Source organism: Rhinoderma darwinii, chromosome 1, assembly GCF_050947455.1.
Source record: "Rhinoderma darwinii isolate aRhiDar2 chromosome 1, aRhiDar2.hap1, whole genome shotgun sequence".
Lineage (NCBI taxonomy): Eukaryota > Metazoa > Chordata > Amphibia > Anura > Rhinodermatidae > Rhinoderma > Rhinoderma darwinii.
Window position 1 is genome coordinate 253,278,372 of NC_134687.1, and position 19,284 is coordinate 253,297,655.

Sequence of the window (19,284 nt, forward strand, 5' to 3'; positions counted from 1 at the left end):
CTTTCTGTACGGTATTTGAGGAAACTGGGAGAACATCTTCTGCAGCTGCATCTCTGCTAACCCTTCGTCAAGGAGACACCTCCGTGGGCGAATATGCAATCCGGTTCCGTACCCTGGCCACAGAACTGCCCTGGAACAACGAGGCCTTGGTCGCTATCTTCTGGCAGGGACTGTGCTTTTGCATTAAAGACCACCTATCCTAGATGCTCTCATGCCTCTGGCCACCCGGATTGAGAAGAGTATCCAGGAACGGGCCCAAGAGGCTCGCCGGGACAGAAGATTCCCTCAGCTGGCTCCTCCATTCCAGCGACCCCTGCTGCCCTCATAAGTTGTTCCGCCAGAAGAACCTGTGCAGGTGGACCGACTCAAGTTGTCAGTCCAGGAGAAGCAACGCAGACACACTGTAAAGGATCTGCCAGGCACAGCTTCTTTATCAACGCCCATAGGTAATCAGTCTGCACTTGCTTCTAGGTCTGTGAGACTGACTCCATCTTCCACCACTCAGGATGGCAGGCTTAGGAGTGGGAGAGCCTATCGCCGCCTGGCCAGACGGAGCTAGCTCCCGCCCTCTGTCTATTTATACCTGCCTTTCCTGTTCCTCCTTGCTTGTGAATTTTCTCTGTTGGTTTCCTGGCCCTGCTGCAGCTTCTGATCTATTTGTCCCTGCTTCGTATTGACCCTGGCTTGTTGACTACTCTCCTGCTCTACGTTTGGTACCTCGTGCTCTCCTGGTTTTACTCAGCTTGTTCACTACTCTCCTGCTCTGCGTTTGGCACCTCGTACTCTCCTGGTTTGATTCGGCTCGTTTACTACTCTTGTTGCTCACGGTGTTGCCGTGTGCAACTGCCCCGTTTCCCTTAGGTTCTGTGTTCCCTTGTCTGTTTGTCTGTCGTGCACTTATTGAGTGTACTATGGACCCCCTTGAGACCCTGGCTCAGCAAATGCAGGGTCTCTTCCTACAGGTCCAGGCCCTGGCTCAGAGGGTCAACCAGCCTGATGCTACCATGGTAATGCAACTCACCTCTTGAACCCCACCTCAAGTTGCCTGACCGGTTCTCAGGGGACCGGAAGACTTTTCTCTCCTTTCGGTAGAGTTGTAGGCTCTATTTTCGCTTAAAGCCCCACTCCTCAGGTTCTGAGAGCCAGCAGGTGGGTATAATTATGTCCCGACTCCTGGAGGGGCCCCAAGAATGGGCCTTCTCCTTGGCTCCTGACGCCCCTGAACTTTCCTCCGTTGATCTTTTTTTTTCTGCTCTCGGACTCATTTATGACGAGACTGACAAGACTGCCTTTGCCGAGAGTCAGCTGGTGACCTTACGTCAGGGTAAGAGACCTGTTGAGGAGTATTGTTCTGACTTTAGGAAGTGGTGCGTAGCTTCTCGGCGGAATGACCCTGCCTTAAGGTGCCAGTTTAGGTTGGGCCTGTCGAACGCCCTGAAAGACCTGCTAGTTAGCTATCCCTCTTCTGACTCCCTAGACCAGGTTATGGCTTTAGTGGTACGACTTGACCGACGTCTCAGGGAACGACGACTTGAACGTCTTGGTGTTTTCTCCTCTGACTCCCCCATGATGCCTCCCGAGGTTCCGTTGCTTCGTTCTTCCACGGAAGACTCGGGGCCTCCGTGTCCCCCCAACAACGTAGAGAGTTCCGCAGGAAGAATGGTCTCTGCTTCTACTGTGGGGATGACAAGCATCAAGTGAACAACTGTCCTGGGCGTAAGAATAAGCAGCCGGAGGAACTTCCGCGCCTAAGTGATCATCGGGGAGGTCACTTGGGCGCACAGGTATTTCCCGTAAATATGAAACTTAATAAAACCTTGCTTCCCTTTCAGGTCTCTTTTGGTGGTAGGTCTGCTACCGGCAGTGCCTTCGTGGATTCAGGGTCTTCTGCTAATATCATGTCTGTGGAATTTTCTATGTTTCTAGCTATGCCTTTGATTGATTTGCCTAAACCTGTCCCGGTAGTGGGTATCGACTCCACTCCTCTTGCTAATGGTTATTTTACACAGCATACCCCTGTTTTTGAACTCCTTGTTGGCTCCATGCATTTGGAGCAGTGCTCTGTACTGTTAATGCAGGGATTATCGTCCGATTTGGTTTTAGAGCTTCTCTGGTTGCAGTTGCATAATCCCACGTTTGACTGGAATACTGGGGATCTTACCAAATGGGGTAATGAATGCTTGACGTCATGTTTTTCTGTTAATTCTATTTCTCCCCCTGAGGAGGTGAACACTCTACCTGAGTTTGTTCAGGACTTCGCTGATATTTTCTCTAAGGAGGCCTCCGAAGTGTTACCCCCTCATAGAGAATACGATTGCGCTATCGATTTGGTACCAGGAGCTAAGCTCCCTCAGGGTATGATATTTAATCTCTCTTGTCCCGAACGTGAAGCCATGAGAGAGTATATCCAGGAATGCCTGGCCAAGGGTTACATTCACCCCTCTACTTCTCCGGTAGGTACTGGCTTCTTCTTTGTTGGGAAGAAGGATGGTGGTCTTAGGCCATGCATTGACTACCGAAACTTGAATAAGGTCACTGTGAGGAACCAGTATCCCCTTCCTTTGATTCCTGATCTCTTTAATCAGGTTCAGGGGGCCCAATGGTTCTCTAAGTTTGATCTACGGGGGGCTTATAACCTTATCCGCATCAAAGAGGGGGATGAGTGGAAGACTGCGTTTAACACGCCCGAAGGTCATTTCGAATACCTCGTCATGCCCTTTGGGTTTTGTAATGCTCCCGCGGTCTTCCAGAATTTCATAAATGAGATTTTAAGAGACTACCTGGGGGTATTTCTTGTAGTGTACCTTGATGACATACTTGTGTTTTCCAAGGACCGGTCCTCCCACATTGAGCATGTCAGGAAGGTGCTCCAGGTCCTTCGGGAAAATAAACTGTTTGCGAAGACCGAAAAATGTGTGTTTGGGGTACAGGAGATACAATTTTTGGGTCAAATCCTCACTCCTCATGAATTCCGCATGGACCCCGCCAAGGTCCAGGCTGTGGCGGAATGGGTCCAACCTGCCTCCCTGAAGATGTTACAGTGCTTCCTGGGGTTCGCTAATTATTACAGGAGATTTATTGCTAACTTCTCGGTCATCGCTAAGCCTCTTACGGATCTCACTCGCAAAGATGCTGATCTCCTCCACTGGCCTCCTGAGGCTGTCCAGGCTTTTGAGGTCCTTAAGAAGTGCTTTATCTCGGCCCCGGTGCTGGTTCAGCCCAACCAAATGGAGCCGTTTATCGTGGAGGTTGACGCGTCCGAGGTGGGAGTGGGGGCTGTCTTGTCCCAGGGTACCAGTTCCCTCACCCATCTCCATCCCTGTGCCTACTTCTCCAGGAAGTTTTCGCCCACTGAGAGTAACTATGATATTGGCAACCGCGAACTCTTAGCCATTAAATGGGCATTGAAGAGTGGCGCCACTTCCTGGAGGGGGCTAGGCACCAGGTAACGTTCCTTACCGACCGCAAGAATATGGTTTTCCTAGAATCTGCCCGGAGGCTAAACCCGAGACAAGCTCGATGGGCGTTATTTTTTACCAGATTCAACTTTTTGGTTACCTATAGGGCTGGGTCTAAAAATATTAAGGCTGATGCACTGTCGCGTAGCTTCATGGCCAGCCCTCCTTTGGAGGAAGATCCTGCTTGTATTTTGCCTCCAAGTATAATCATTTCCTCTATTGATTCTGATTTAGTCTCTGAGATTGCGGCTGATAAAGGTTCAGCTCCCTGGAACCTTCCTGAGAACAAGCTGTTTGTTCCCCTGCAATTCCGGCTAAGGGTACTTAGGGAAAATTATGACTCCGCACTATCTGGTCATCCAGGCATCCTGGGTACCAAGCACCTCATTGCCAGAAACTTTTGGTGGCCTGGGTTGCCTAAAGACGTTAAGGCCTACGTCGCCGCTTGTGAAGTTTATGCTAGGTCCAAGACTCCCAGGTCCCGACCAGCGGGCTTACTACGTTCTTTGCCCATTCCCCAGAGACCTTGGACCCATATCTCCATGGATTTTATCACCGATTTGCCTCCATCTCAAGGCAAGTCGGTGGTGTGGGTTGTAGTAGACCGCTTCAGTAAGATGTGCCACTTTGTGCCCCTCAAGAAACTACCCAATGCTAAGACGTTAGCTACCTTGTTTGTCAAACACATCCTGCGTCTCCATGGGGTCCCTGTCAATATTGTTTCTGACAGAGGGGTACAATTTGTTTAATTGTTTTGGAGAGCCTTCTGTAAAAAGTTGGAGATTGATCTGTCCTTCTCCTCTGCCTTCCATCCTGAAACTAATGGCCAAACTGAGAGGACTAATCAGTCTCTAGAACAATATTTAAGGTGTTTTATCTCTGACTCTCAATATGATTGGGTCTCATTCATTCCCCTTGCCGAATTTTCCCTTAATAACCGGGTCAGTAACTCGTCAAGGGTCTCCCCCTTTTTCTGTAATTTTGGGTTTAATCCGCGGTTTTCCTCTGTTTCACCTGGTAGTTCCAACAATCCCGAGGTAGAAGTCGTTCATCGGGAACTGTGCACAGTCTGGGCCCAGGTTCAGAAGAACCTAGAGTCGTCCCAGAGCATACAAAAAACTCAGGCAGATAGAAGACGTTCTGCTAACCCCTTGTTTATGGTCGGGGATCTGGTGTGGCTATCGTCCAAAAATTTGCACCTGAAAGTCCCGTCCAAGAAGTTTGCTCCCCGGTTTATAGGGCCATACAAGGTCATTGAAGTCCTCAATCCTGTCTCCTTCCGACTGGAGTTGCCCCCATCTTTTCGAGTACACGACATGTTTCATGCCTCCCTCCTTAAACGCTGCTCCCCGTCCTTTGCTCCCTCGAGGGAATCTCCGGCCCCTGTTCTCACCCCTGAGGGGGTAGAATTCCAGGTGGCCAAGATTGTGGACAGCAGGATGGTCCAAGGCTCCCTCCAGTACCTGGTCCATTGGAGAGGATACGGGCCTGAGGAGAGGACGTGGGTACCCGCCCGGGATGTTCACGCTGGGATATTGGTCAGGAGGTTCCACCTTCGTTTCCCCAATAAACCAGGTCCACTTAGAAAGGGTCCGGTGGCCACTCTTAAAATGGGGGGTACTGTAAAGGATCTGCCAGGCACAGCTTCTTTATCAACGCCCATAGGTAATCAGTCTGCACCTGCTTCTAGGTCTGTGAGACTGATTCCATCTTCCACCACTCAGGATGGCAGGCTTAGGAGTGGGAGAGCCTATCGCCGCCTGGCCAGACGGAGCTAGCTCCCGCCCTCTGTCTATTTATACCTGCCTTTCCTGTTCCTCCTTGCTTGTGAATCTTCCCTGTTGGTTTCCTGGCCCTGCTGCAGCTTCTGATCTATTTGTCCCTGCTTCGTATTAACCCTGGCTTGTTGACTACTCTCCTGCTCTGCGTTTAGTACCTCGTGCTCTCCTGGTTTTACTCGGCTTGTTCACTACTCTCCTGCTCTGCGTTTGGCACCTCGTACTCTCCTGGTTTGACTCGGCTCGTTTACTACTCTTGTTGCTCACGGTGTTGCCGTGGGCAACTGCCCCGTTTCCCTTAGGTTCTGTGTTCCCTTGTCTGTTTGTCTGTCGTTCACTTATTGAGTGTAGGGACCGTCGCCCAGTTGTACCCCGTCGTCTAGGGCGGGTCGTTGCAAGTAGGCAGGGACTGAGTGGCGGGTAGATTACGGCTCACTTGTCTGTTTCCCTACCCCCATCATTACACACACTTCAGGACTCTATCTGTATTGCGGCCTCGGAGGCCAGTTTGTGCGTTTGTGTCCCCAGAAGCCGAAACACTTCAGCGCCTAGGATTGGTTGGAGAGACAACCCTAGGTTGAACGGCGCTAAATAAGAAATCCTCTCCAAAACTATACATGCCCATGACCATAGTGTCCGGCAAAAGAATGCACCAGGTCTCTGCCTACCTGGTCTCCGGGTCCGTGGCAAACTTTATCCAACAGGACCTAGTGGATCATCTCCTGTTGCTTCGGTGAATGGACTTCCACTGCCCGATCCTATCGTGTCTGAGACTAAGCCACTGAGGTTCCAAGTTGGAGCTCTTCACACTGAACAGATTGCATTTCTTGTTCTGCCTAAAGCCATCAATCCTGTTTTGCTAGATCTGCCTTGGCTCCGGCTGCATGCCACAGTCCTTGACTGGAATTCCAGGAGTTCTCTAATGGGGCTCCAAATGTCTGTCTGTCACAGATCCGTCCTATTCAGCCTCCTCTGTCCCAGTCATTAGCGGGACTACCCACTCACTATGCACAGTTTGCAGACATCTTTAGCAAGAAGGAGGCTGAGATGCTTCCCCCCAGAGGCGTAGCTAGGTTCTCCAGCACCCGGGGCAAAGATTCAGTTTTGCGCCCCCCCCCCCAACCTCTTTCCCGACATCTCCTTCCCCCTCGCCGTGTTTGATTTCTCATTTATTTTTATGTAACGCAAGCATAAAAATATTTGTACATTTCACAAGCAATATGGTTCTATACACAACACCAGAACCAAGCTCAGTACATATATACAGCACCAGGACAAATACAGCTCAATTTAGTGCAACCCCTGCCGTATAGATGTGTACGGTGTAAAACTACAGCTCCCAGCATGGCCCGAACAATGGTAAGGGTATGCTGGGAGTTGCTGTTTCACAAAAAATAAATCCTATCATAATCATCTAGCTGCAGATCATACAGTGACTACTTGACTGATTAGAGGCAGAATAAACATTTACTTTAAGTGACTCACCTGTGACGTCTCAGATTCTAGTTCTTTTCTTCTCCCTCCGGTCCAGACCTCTATGATGAATTCTCCCGGTCACAGCCCATTTCTGCAGTTTGCCGATCAGATGTCTTCAGCTTCTCACTTTTCCAACATTTCTGCACCTATAAATAAAGATAAAGTTATCATTATACCACACACTACGCCCCTAAATATAATAGCGCCATACACTGCACCTCTAATAATAATAGCACCATACACCGTGTCCCACACACACACTGTGCCCCCTGTGGATAGTGCCTGCCATAGAGCCCCTGTAGATAGTGCCCCCATATAGACCACCCCTGTATATAGTGTCCCACAAATAACTCCCCCTATAGTGCTCTACAGATAGCCCACCCCTGTATATAGCCCCCTGTAGATATAGCCCACCCCTGTATATAGAGCTCTACAGATAGCCCAACCATGTATGTGGCCCCCTGTAGATATAGTCCACCCCTGTATATAGTGCTCCACATATAGTCCACCCCTGTATATAGTGCTCCACTAGATAGTCCACCCCTGTATATAGTGCTCCACAGATAGCCCACCCCTGTATATACTATATACAAGGGTGGGCTATCTGTGGAGCACTATATACAGGGGTGGACTAGATGTACAAGGGGGCTATATACAGGGGTGGGCTATCTGTGGAGCACTATAGGGGGAGCTATTTGTGGGATACTATATACAGGGGTGGGCTATATCTACAGGGGGACTATATACAGTTGTGGGCTATATCTACAGGGGGGCTATATCTACAGGGGGATTATATCTACAGGGGGACCATATCTACAGGGGGACCATATCTACAGGGGGACCATATCTACAGGGCTGGGCTATACACAGGGCTGCTATATCTACAGGGGTGGGCTATACACAGGGGGGCTATATCTACCGGGGTGGGCTATACACAGGGGGCTATATCTACAGAGGGGGGCTATACACAGGGGGTCTATATCTACAGAGGGGGGCTATATCTACAGGGGGAATATATCTACAGGGGGGCTATATCTACAGGGGGGCTATATCTACAGGGCTGGGCTATATACAGGGGGACCATATCTACAGGGGGACCATATCTACAGGGCTGGGCTATACACAGGGCGGCTATATCTACAGGGGGTGGGCTATACACAGGGTGGCTATATCTACAGGGGTGGGCTATACACAGGGGGCTATATCTACAGAGGGGGGCTATACACAGGGGGGCTATATCTACAGAGGGGGGCTATCTACAGGGGGAATATATCTACAGGGGGGCTATATCTACAGGGATGGGCTATATACAGGGGGACCATATCTACAGGGCTGGGCTATACACAGGGCTGCTATATCTACAGGGGTGGGCTATACACAGGGGGGCTATATCTACAGGGGTGGGCTATACACAGGGGGGCTATATCTACAGAGGGGGGCTAGCTACAGGGGGAATAGATCTACAGGGGGGCTATATCTACAGGGCTGGGCTATATACAGGGCGACTATATCTACAGGGGGGGCTATAAACTTGGGTGGGCTATCTATGGAGCACCATATACAGGGGTGGGCTATATCTACAGAGGGCTAAATACTATATAGCCCCCCCTGTAGCTATAGCCCACCCCTGTATTTGGTGCTCTATAGACAGCCCACTCCAGTATATAGCCCTCCTGTAGATATAGTCGCCCAGTATATAGCCCAGCCCTGTAAATATAGCCCCCCTGTAGATATATTCCCCCTGTATATAGCCCCCCTCTGTAGATATTGCCCCCCTGTAGATATATTCCCCCTCTGTAGATATATTCCCCCTCTGTAGATATATTCCCCCTGTATATAGCCCAGCCCTGTAGATATAGTTCCCCTGTAGATAGACACCCCCCGTAGACAAAGTCCCCCCTCCCCCCTGCAGATACAGCCACACTTCTATTACATTTAAAAAAAATATTCAAACTCACCTTATTCCCGCTCCCACGCCGTCCGGCAGCCATGGAGACCTGCTCTCTTCTGCGCAGGTCTCCAGGGGGTTGAACACAGCGTCTATGAAAGGCGCTGATTGGCTGGGCAGGATGACTTTCCCTGCCTGTCAGTCAGCGCCTTTCATCGACGGAAGCGTCACTGGTACAAAAGGTACCAGTCGCTTCATTCGTTGAGAGGCGCTGAATGGCCAGGCACGGAACGTGCCCGGTCATTCATTGCTTCTAATTGTACCTGTATCCTTGCGACACAGGTACAATTATAGTGCAGGAGGAGGTGGCGCTGGCGCCCCCCTCTGAACTGCGCCCGGGGCACGTGCCCCGCCTGCCCCCCCCTAGCTATGCCCCTGCTTCCCCCTCACCGGTCTTATGACTGTCCGATTAAACTAGTCCCAGACGCCTTACCTCCCCGTGGATGGTATATCCTCTCTCCTAGCCATGTCGGCCTATGTTAAGGAGAATCTTGAAAGGGGTTTTATATGAAAGTCCTCTTTCCCGGACGGAGCTGGGTTCTCCTTCATTAAAAAAAAGGACGGATCTCTGCAACAATGCATCGACTACTGTGTTCTCAACAAGATTACTGTCAAGAATATACCGCTGAAAATATTGCCGCTGATCCCCGAGTTATTTGACCGCATACGAGGAGCCAAGATTTTCTCTAAGCTGTACTTGCGTGGGGCTTACAACTTGATCCGAATCCGTCAGGGTGACGAGTGGAAGACGGCATTCAACACTCGAGACAGACATTACGAATATCTGGTGATGCCCTTTGGTCTGTGTAATGCTCCCGCAGTCTTCCAGGAATTCATGAACGATATCTTCCGGGATCTCCTCTATGTCTGCATTGTGGTTTATCTATCCGATGTCTTGATCTTCTCCCCGGACCCGACGACACATCGGAGGCATGTTCGTCAAGTCCTGTTGCGATTAAGAGAGAATCAATCTGTATGCCAAGCTGGAGAAATGCATTTTTGGGAGAAGTTCTCTGCCCTTCCTGGCCTGCATCGTCTCTGATCAAGGCCTCAAGATGGATCCTGAGAAAGTGAGGTCCGTCTTGGAGTGGCCACGTCCTAAGGGCCTGCGGTCCATACAGCGTTTTAATGGTATTCGCTAACTTCTACCGGCAGTTTATCCCAAATTTCTCGTCACTGATGGCTTTCTTCTCTACCCTTACCAAGAAAGGTGTGAATGCCAGTGTGTGGTCTCCGGAGGCAGAATCAGCATTTAATTGCCTCAAGAGTCCCTTCTCTTTAGCCTCGATCCTCCATCATCCAGATGTGTCTCAACAATTCTCTTTGGAGGTGGACGTTTCCTCTGTTGATGCAGGTGCACTTCTGTTCCAAAGAAGCTTCAAGGGAAAGGCAGTAGTGTGTGGCTATTACTCAAGATTTTTTTCTTCCGCAGAGCGCAATTACGCTATCGGGGATCGGGAATTACTGGCCATCAAGCTGTCACTGGAGAGGAAACATCTGCTAGAGGGCGCAATTCATCCCATCTTGATATACACCGACCACAAGAATTTCACCTATCTCCAGTCGTGTCAATTGCTAAACCCCCGTCAAGACAGATGGTCGCTGTTTTTCACCCGTTTCCAGTTTGTGCTCCAATCCAGTCCCGCTGACAAGAATGTGAAGGCCGATGCCCTGTCCAGGTCATTTAAAACGGAGGACACTGAGTAGACCTCTCAATGTATTATAGACCTGTCCTGTATTATTGCCACTAATCCCCTAAAAGTTAGAGATATCCCTCCGGGGAAGAATTTTCTTCGTCTGGCAGACAGGAAGAGAATTCTGGTGTCCGTAATACACGAGACTTGATAGCTTATCATTTCTGCTGGCCCACACTGCCCAAAGATATTGTGGACTATGTCTCCTCCGGCACTGTCTGCGCTTCTAATAAAGTTGCCTTGCCGGTCTGCTCCAACCTCTACCTGAGCCCAACGCTCCCTGGCAGCATATTACAGTGGAGTTTGTCACAGATCTTCCTCCCTCAGCAGGATGCAATACTGTCTGGGTGGTGGTGGACCGGTTCACTAAGATGGCACATTTTATCCCGCTAGCCGGCTACCTTCTGCTCCTCATCTAGCGAACCTCTTCGTTCAACATATCTTCCACCTGCATGGCTTACCTCTTCATATTGTGTCTGAATGTGGGGGTCCAGTTCACCTCAAAATTCTGGAGAGCCCTCAGTAAACTCCTCAATGTGAGATTGGACTTTTCCTCGGCCTACTACCCTCAGTCTAATGGTCAATTCGAGAGGATTAAACAAATTTTGGAGAATTATCTTCATCACTTTATCTCTCTGGAGCATGACGACTGGGTACAGCTTCTTCCATGGGCCAAATTCTTCTATAAGAACCACACAAGTGAGTCCACTATTTCCACTCCATTCTACATCGTCTACGGCCAACATCCACGAGTTTCTCTTCCTGTTCCTGCTACATGTCAGGTACCCCCAGCTGACTCTCTGTTTGGGGACTTTCTACACATTTGGCAACAGACCAGATCGTCTATTCTCCTGGCAGTCGATCGCATAAAGCGAAAGGCTGGTACACGAAGAAGAGAGCCGCCTGAGTTTCTTCCGGGAACCAAAGTCTGGCTGTCCTTGAAGAATGTTAATTTGAAGGTATCCTCGTACAAATTTGCTCCCAGGTTCCTCAGACCTTTTGAGATCCTGCAACAGATAAACCCTGTCTCCTATAAGCTTTGGCTGCCTCCAACACTCAGAATCCCCAACTCCTTTCATGTGTACCTCCTGAAACCTGTGGTTCTGAACTGCAACAGTAAAGCTCCTAGTTCTGCAGTTGCTCCCATCGGTTCTTCTGATGTGTTCCAGCTGAAGGAGATCCTGAATTACAAGAGAGTAGGAGGAAGGACTTTCTATTTAGTGGACTGAAGAGGGTTTGGTCCTGAGCCGAGGTCCTGGGAGCCAGAAGAGTACCTTAATGCCCTTATCCTTATTAAAATATTCCTCTCACACTCTGGACCCAAGAAAAGGGGGCGCAAGGGGGGTACTGTAATGGACCATCGCCTCTCCTTTACCTCCCGACAGCCGCGACCACAGACCTTTCTCTTCTTGCCGGCATCTCCCTCCAGGAGACGCCAGCACATGTGGACGCACAACTCTGTGATTTCATCTGGGGTGCGCACATGCATTTAATTATCCCATTATCCTCAGATCAACCTGGACTAGATAAAGGGCTCGGTTCTTCCACTCATTGCCTGAGTATTGTTGTTGTATTCCCATGTTAGTCTTAGCAAATGTTCCCTTAGTTGTATCCTATTCCCAGTGTTCCTGTATCCTACTTCCTGTATCCTGTATCCCGTGCTGTGTTTGTTCCTGTGCCTTATCTAGTGTTGGAGTCATGTCTGCTGTCATATGCCACGCGTGGTGTCACCTGCCATGTCTGCTGTAATCTGCCATGCCTGCTGTTATATACAACGTCTGGTATCATTCGCCACGCCAAATGCCACGTCAAGTTCCATCCATGCCAAAGCCTCTGCTACGGTCTGAACTCTTACAGGTAATCTTGTGCTAAGGACGTTGCATAGATTGTTATTTGGCCAGTTGCCACTCCGCTACGGCGGAGCAGCCTAGTTGGTCCACATACCTCAAGATAGCGACAGCCGCTTCACAGTGTCATGCTCCCATTGTGCCTTCCCACAGTAGAAAGACACCATAGAGCTTCCCCACAAAGTATAATACCCTATAGCTGACCCAACAAAGTAAAATTCCCCCATAGCTGCCCTCCACACAAAGTACAATGCTCCCATAGTGCCTCCCTACACTGTATCACACTGTATAATACCCCCATAGCTGCCCCCACACAGTATAATGACCCCATAGTGTCATTATACTGCCTCCACACACAGTATCATGCCCCCATAATGCCCCCACACAGTATAATGCCCCCATAGTGCCTCCCACAAAGCATAATGCCCCCATAGCTGCCCCCACAGAGTTTAATGCCCTCACAGTGCCCATCACGCAGTATAATGCCCTATAGTGCCCCCACACTGTATAATGTCCCATAACTGCCCCCACACAGTTGACCCTATAGCTGCCCACACACTATAATACCCCATAGCTTCCCTCAATTAGTCTAATGGCCACATAATGTCCCACATACAGTATAATGCCCCCTACACAGTAAAATGCCCAATGGCTGCCCCCACACAGTATAATACCCAATAGCTGCCCCCACAGAGTAGAATGCCTCTATGCCCAAAATATTTGCCTTCAGAGTGCCTAATAAAAAAATTAAATAAATACTCACCTAGCCCCATTCCAGCGACGAGTGGAGGAGATATCCCTGCTCCTCCAGACTGTGCTCTGTGTGGCTCTGCACAGACAGGCATAGTAAATGGTGAAGCAGGGAGCTGACGTCTCCCTGCTTCACCAGTGCATTCAACTGTATCTGCGTCCTGAGGATGCATGTAACGTCCACAGCCGCGGACCGTCGTTCTGACTTACCCATTGACGGCCGCAGCCATGGACATGTGAGTCCCTCCTGAGAGACGCCGGCACTCACTTCCCCTTCGCTATGCTGGTTCCCGTAGGGTGCACACACTCGCACCTGGCCTTAAAGGGCCAGTGGGCGCACATGTAAAAAATCACTAATTAGCCCATGATCACCCTGAACTATAAAAAGGGCTCTGCACTTTCACTTATAGTCTGAGCATTGTTGTGCTTACCCATGTTAGTCTTAGCGAATGGTCCCTTAGGGTTATCCTGTTCCCGTGCCCTGCTACCTGTATCCTGCATCCCATGCTATATTTGTTCCTGGGCCTTAGAGTGTTGGAGTCTTGTTGTGCCACCTGTCACGCCTGCTGTTATGCACCACGTCTGGTGTCATCTGTCTTCAAGTTCATCTGTGCCTAGCCTCCACTACAGTCTGGACTATCAAAGGTACTCTTGTACTAGGACTGTTCTTAGGCCAGCTGCTATGATGCTACGGCAGTGCGGCCTAGTGGGTCCACATACCCACGGATCGTGACAATGCAGTTGCCACTGGGGACACACCACCAGCCGCCCGGGACAGCAGGACACCGCATGGAATCCGGGACTGTCCTGCTGAACTGGGACATTTGGGAGGTATGAGCATCTGTAGGAATCAGTTTTTTAATAGGACTGACAAATGGAGATTGTCCTTTTTTCTGGCCTATTGAACAAATGTCTTCTGACGGATCTGTTTTTCTGCACAATGCAAGGCTATAGCAATAGGATTCTACATGATAGGCACACCTGCTGCACCATCCTGTCTGACATCTGTATTTTTTTTTTCCATTTTAAATAAACCTAGGACATTTTAATAGGATGCTTAAAGGGAATGTGTCGCAAATTAAACCTTTTTTTTTAAGTAAGTTACTTATTTCTATTATATTTTTTACGTTTTTTGCTGTATTTTTTTTTCTTCCACATGGTGGAAAGTATTAAAAATTAAATAATCATTTCACATGTTTTCCTTTGTTGGCCACCAGAGGGAACACTTCCCAGAATTACAGCAAGGTGAATAAGGCAAAGCAACCTGACTCATAGCTGCCGTAAATGTGGGAGGGAATCTCACCCCCCCCTCCTACAAGCCAGAAAAAGGTGTCTTCAAATTGTCCGGCTGCCATTTTGGGAGTGATTGTACAAATGGCAGCTGGCAGAAGCTATAGGACACACCAAAAAGCTAAGGGTATGTTCACATGTTTACTAAACAAAGGGAAAACAGCTCCTGATTTTCAGCCATTTTTAAATCAAACTTGCGGTTTTGGCCGAGGTTTTTTTACGGACGTTTTTGGAGCTGTTTTTCTATAGAGTCAATGAAAAACTGCTCCAAAACGTCCCAAGAAGTGACATGCACTTCTTTTTGGAGGGCGTCTTTTTACATGCCGTTTTTGGAAAACGGCCTTGTAAAAAACGCCCAGACGGAACAGAACACCATATTTCCCATTGATACCAATGGGCAGATGTTTGTAGGCGTTCTGCTTCCGATTTATCAGCTGTATTTCGCGACATTTATGGCCCGAAAAATGGCTGAAAACACTGCATGTGAACATACCCTTAGAATGATGAAAGGGAAGTGAATGCAGGCGCAGTTCAGAGCCACCCAGCAGAGAAGCTGGTTTGTAGGGGGAAAGCCGATGCCATTATGAAGTGCAAGGCGTTTTTAATGGCCGTTTTTGGAGCTGTTTTTCTATATAGTCTATGAAAAAGTGACATGCACTTATTTTTCACGGTTGTTTTTTTACGCGGCCGTTTTGAAAAACGTCTGCGGAAAAAAAAGGAATGTTTTTCCCACTCAAATCAATGGGCAGATGTTTGGAGGCGTTCTGCTGCCGATTTTCAGCCGTTTTTTGAAAATCCTCCGTGTGAACATATCCTTAAGCATAACAATGGTGTTTGTCTAAAAAGCACTTAACAAAGGCAGGAACAGACTAATTATTTCTTCCTGATTGTTTCATCTCTTTGATAACATTAATTTGTTTACATTAAGGAGTTTGTAATTGATATGTAATAAAGATTAGATGTTTTGCCAACTAATGTCTTGTCATCTAGAAAGTTTCCTCCGTTTCCTCAAAAACAATGATGAATTAACGTCTCAACCTTATCATGTTAGAGGTGCTTATTATCAAGTTCCTCCATGTGTTCTCTTTTCCTTGTCATGTCTTTCCTAATGAAGTCACTAAGTAAAGTTTCTCCTTATATCAATCAAGGGAAACGTTTTGACAATCAGAAGCTAATGCTTTACTGGGTTATTGCTTTGATAAGATTAGGCAGTCTAAAAGACAAAATTAGAGAGTCTTGTAACTGTCATCCATCTAATGGCAAACAAATCTATGACACATCCACATTTGGTGCAATTCCTTTTGCCACCTCATGTGGCAGATGTTTAGATTACTCTTAATCACGCCCTTTTTTTCTAGACACTTTCAAAACTGTCGATGAAGGTGCCAAAAGTGTCTAAAACACATAATAAATTTGGCGAACATTTTGTACTCCACTTTATTTATGCAATTTTCACCAGAATAATGGTGCATTTTGTTAGCAAATCTCACCCTTTATTTCATTAAAATAACAGTATCAAGCTCTGTTCATACTAGCATCATGGCTTCTGTTTATATTAGAACCATGACAGCTATGTCAGATACCGTTTAAAATGGTTACCAATAAATCCTGATTGACTTATAATGAGGTTTCTAATAGGTTTTAGCATATATATATATATATATATATATATATTTTTTTTTTAAATACCAGAAAATCTGTTGGACTTGAAAAAAGCAAGTGTAAACAGAACCTATTACTTTGCTTTCTTTCGCTAGTAGTTGTATTACAGAAGTTTTATATGCAATATGCAGAAACATTTTCAAGTATTTGGTTATTTATTTTAATACACAAATATAAGTAGAATGGATAATGAACTGTATATTATTAGAATGTGTTTCTTTTATACATTTAGAGATAAGCGAATTTCCAGAAATTAGTTTTTGGGCAGATTCTATTCAATCGGCTGTCCAATTTGATTTGGTCTGAATACATTCACTGCAAATTACAAGTGCCCTGATTACCCTGTCTGACTCTCTGATGTCTTCTAGGACTGAATCTAGCTATCAGAGGGTCAGGCTCCATGCACGCGACCGTAAAAATCATCCGTAATTGCGGACTGTAATTGTCAATTGTCCACGGACACCTTCCCGTATATTTACGGGAAGGTTTCCGGGCCGTAGAAGTGTACCGCAAAAGATATAACATGTCCTATTTTTTGCTTTTTACGGTTCGTGCTCCCACACTTTGGGCCGAAAATGCGGGCAGATGCTCGCAGCAGTCGACTGCTGGCCATGCCCGCAATCGCGGGCTGTGATTACGGGCATGGCTGTGTGCATGGAGCCTCAAACAGGTCAATTGGGGCACTTGCTATTCCACCCTCAATATAAAAAAAATACCATACTTACCTTCCCTGGTGTCTTGTTGCGACGCGTCCCTGCCGGCCTCCTGAGATTGGCTGTAACGGATACATGGGGCAAAACAATGTCATCTTAGGAAGCCGGCAGGTACAATTCGCTTCGAGAGACCTGGTGAGTATTGTATATTATTTTTAACTCCTCTTCTCCCCTCTTCCTTTTTCTAATCAGCAAATTGGTTGCCTGCTGTAGACATTTTGCTGATTCGTGCGCCCCAAAAGTTTTGAATTTTGCCGAATCCGAAACTTTTGGGAAATTTGGACCAAATTCAATTAGTTAAGAATCGATTTGCTCTTCCTTATATACAGTACATATAATGGAAATAATAAAGAAGATCATTTAGTGAAAGTTTAAAGTAACGCTTCACTAAAAAATGAAAAATCAGCCTTCTCTTCATGTTTATAAGTGTTGCTTATCTTTACATTGTAAAGGCTTTGTGTTTCCTGTTATTTGCGATTACTGCATATTTTCTACATTGTAGCATCATGTGGTTGCTATCTCAATGACACAAATTTTTTCAGGCCAGTAATAGTGTCAGCCGTATATGTGGATTATACCCCCCTACATAGATGTCAGTGGGCAGGTGATCACAATTGAGCTTCTTCCAGGGTGGTAAAAACATAAAGCTAGTTAGCTAGTTCGGACTATAAGATGCAGTTTTTAGCAAGAATAAATCTTGCTAAAAACTCCCTCGGCAGTCAAGGGACCCGGCTACGCCAGACCCGCTGACCACTTCCTTAATTAAACCCTCCCCGATCCATGACAAGCCGGCACGTGCTAAGCCCGCTCGATAAACTCCAGGTGTCAGCTGTGTTTTACTGTTGACATGCTGCTCTAACGGCCAGGAACAGCGATCGCGCTGTTCCTGGCTGTTTAGTTATATGCCACGGTCAATAACGACCGCAGCATTTATAGGGGTTTTCCCATGAAGGACATTTATGACATATCCACAGGATATGTCATAAATGTGAGATAGATGCGGGTCCCACCTCTGGGACCTGCACCTATCTCTAAAACGGGCTTTTTGTGCTCTCCCGGCCACTTAATGATTACATGGTCGAGTTATGGAAACAGCGTAGTTCGTTGAGCAGCGCGGTTTCCGTAACTCTCATAGAACTGAATAACAGTTATGGAAACAGCGTAGTTCGCATGCCATGCTGCTTCTGTAACTGCCATTCACTACTATGGGAGTCATGGAAACAGCGTAGCTCAGCGAGATACGCTGTTTCGGTATCTCGATCATGTAATCATTAAGTGGCCAGGTGAGCACAAAAAGCTAGCACGGGTTTAGGGGGCCCCTGTTCTAGAGATAGGTGCGGGTACCAGAGGTGGGACCTGCATCTATGTCACATTTATTACATATCCTGTGGATATGTCATAAATGTAATTCACAAGAAAATCCGAGGGGCGGCCCCCTACAAAAACCCAATGGCCCCCCCGCAAAGTGATCAGGGGGCCCCAAGGGTTGTCATGGCAGCCCGGGGGCCTAATGAAGGCCCCCAGGTCTGCCTTCTCTCTGCCTCTGCTAAGCCATGCCTCCGGCAGTGTATTGTACCAGCTGGTTAAAGTCCCCTAGGGGAACTAATAAAATGTGTAAGAAAAAAGTTAGATACATTATCAGGAGCGTAAAAAAATATATATATATTAAAAGTTCAAAAACAAAAACCTTTTTCTCATTTTTCCCCAAGCACAATGTAAAAAAATAAATAAAACAATTGGTATCGCTGCGTTCATAAAATTCCAAACAATTACAATACACCATTATTAAACTCGCACGGTGAACGGTGTAAAAAACCCAAAATGAAAACACAAGAATCATTATTTTTTGGTCACCTAAGGGCTAAAAAACATTAAATAAAAAGTGATTCAAAAATTGTATGTACCAAAAAATAGTGCCAATGAAAACTCCAGCTTGCCCTGCAAAAAATAAGCCCTTATACCTCTCAATCGATGAAAAAATATAAAAGTTATGGCTCTAAGAATGTAGTGAAACAGAACAATTTTTTTTTAAACAAATAATTTTTCCTTTGTAAAAGTAGTAAAATATGAAATAATGTTTTCCTATTTTCTGTTGTCTAAAACCTGGATGTGTCTAATAGTCAAGTGCGTCTTAAAGGGGTTTTCCAATACTTTTTTTTATTTCTTAAATCAATGCAATGTTCCTCTATTAAGATATTAGTGCACTCTGTCTAGCTTTTTCTTGATAATAAATGGTTTTAGTAACATTACTCCCTATTGTTTACCTGGAGAGGTTTGTTTTGCTCAGTAAGTTCATTCCTCTTCTCTTCCTGTGTTTCTCCTCCCTGCATGCACTGCTCTAGTCCCAGCATGCAATGTGCATGCAGCAGTGCACTTGCTCCGCCTACTACACCCAGCTCTACTAACTTCTGCAATCCCAGTCTTCATTTTGGTGCTCTCATTCTATTACTGCTAGCACAAGCTGAAATCACTGGATATCTGCGTTTTTAAACAACACTGACCCTATATGATGATACGTAAAGTTTGGTCTTTATAATTATAAGTTTTCTAAATGTATATTAACTGTTTATACAGTCTTAGTTTTAAATACTGTATTTTATATATATATATAAAATAAAAAAAATTGAATTCTAACATGTGAATTGGGATAAAAGGAGCAATACCTGTG

At 46.8% G+C, this 19,284-nt stretch overlaps 1 protein-coding gene across 1 annotated transcript in view; it reads right to left on the bottom strand.

Annotated features, from left to right (window-relative positions):
* The window catches only part of TBXA2R (thromboxane A2 receptor), a 195,236-nt gene extending 176,295 nt beyond the window's left edge, over positions 1-18,941 (bottom strand). The window contains exon 1 of the mRNA XM_075850328.1: positions 18,881-18,941. The gene's annotated coding sequence lies outside the window, so the exon portion shown is untranslated. The remainder of the gene's footprint in view (positions 1-18,880) is intronic.
* Between the last annotated feature and the right edge of the window lie 343 nt (positions 18,942-19,284).